Below are 1,594 nucleotides of genomic sequence, written 5' to 3'. Positions count from 1 at the left end.
CTTCATTTGGACCAAGAATGGAGAAATCACAGCAGCAGCTGACAGGCTCCAAGGACAGCAGGATGCCATGGCAACAGCTTCCATCGGTAATTTAATTTCATCTCTGCTTTTACATCTTTCTTTCATCAGTCCTGAAGCTGGGAAATTTTTTTAATTTGGAAGGAACGTAAGGTGGCTTGTGGTTGCTATGCCGACAGCAGCTACTTCCTGATGGGCTGGAATATCACACAGGAAACCAGCAGCGACGCATAGATTTTAGACCTCAAGGGGCTACAGCGAACCTTCGTCCCCTCTCTTGGCTGAGGGCTCCAGGCCCCACAGCCACACACCAGCCTGCCTTGAATTCCCTACGCAGGCTGCTTGGCCAGGCTACCCAGGGGTCTTAGGCAGACAGGGATGGAAGGCAGGTGGGGGGACCCTGTTGGAGAATTGCTTTTGGTCTTTGTCTACCCCTAAAACCCAGTGTATTTGCTTGCTGGGGCCGCGATAACAAAGCACCACAGACTGGGCAGCTTAAACAGCAGGATTTATATCTCACGGTCTGGAGGCTGGGAGTCTCAGATCAGGGTGTCCGCCAGTTTGGTTTCTCCTGAGGCCTCTCTCCTTGGCTTGTAGACAGTCATCTTCTCCCTGTGTCCCTGTATGATCACCCTCTGTGTCTCCATCTTCTTATTTTATAAGGACATCAGTCAGACTAGATTAGGGCCCACCGTAATGGCCTCATTTTAATCTAATCACCTTTAAAGACCCCCATCTCCAAGTATAGTCACATCTGGGGGGACACAGTTCAGCCCGTTGACACCCACCTGACTGGGTCCTCGCGGAGGCTGCCTGCACCCCTGCCTCTGGGACACAGCTGAGAAGGAACCAAGCCCCTGCCCTCCGTGGCTGGTGTCCAGGTGAGGGGAGGGGGCAAGAAACCAAACCAAGAAGATGCTTGCTGGGGGGTGTTAAGGAGGGAAAACAAGTCCAGGGGATGTGAGGGGGTGAGTGGTGGACATGGTTGTCCCCCAAGCTTGGAGGGCATGGGGACACATTTGAGAAGAATCCCGGGAATGAGGGGCCTTCGGGAGAGGGGATGGCAGGTGCGGAGTCCCAGAGATGAGACGGAGCGGAATGGCAGGAGGCGCTGTGTCTGGAGGCGGTGAGCAAGGGGGGGCTTCCTGGGAAAGAACTTACCATCACCCCTTGCTTCTGGGAGGTGGTCTCTCAGCCCTCACAAGAGCGTCCATTTGCCTGGGGGACTGGAGCCTGAGATCAGTAAGTCATGCCTGTGTGATGGAGCCCCAGGAAGAACTCTGCCCTGACCCTGTGAAGGCCGAGTTTAATCTGGATCCTTTCTCTGCTGTAAACTGAAACCATGAGTGTGTAACACTTTCCACGAGTCCTTCTCTGAGACGGTCAAACCTGAGGGTCATCTTGGAGGCCCCAAGCCTGCAGTTGGTGTCGGAAGTCCTCTCCCAACGTCCAGCTGCCTCAAAGCTTGAGGGGACAGAAGCGGGAAGTTAGGGGAGCTGGGGACCAGCCATGCCACGTGGGGCATTGGAGGGACTCTGGCTTTTAGTCTGTGCAAAGCAGAAAGCTCCTGGGAGCT

This window comes from Stenella coeruleoalba (genome assembly GCF_951394435.1).
Source record: "Stenella coeruleoalba genome assembly, chromosome: 14".
Lineage (NCBI taxonomy): Eukaryota > Metazoa > Chordata > Mammalia > Artiodactyla > Delphinidae > Stenella > Stenella coeruleoalba.
This window is presented reverse-complemented; position numbering follows the sequence as displayed.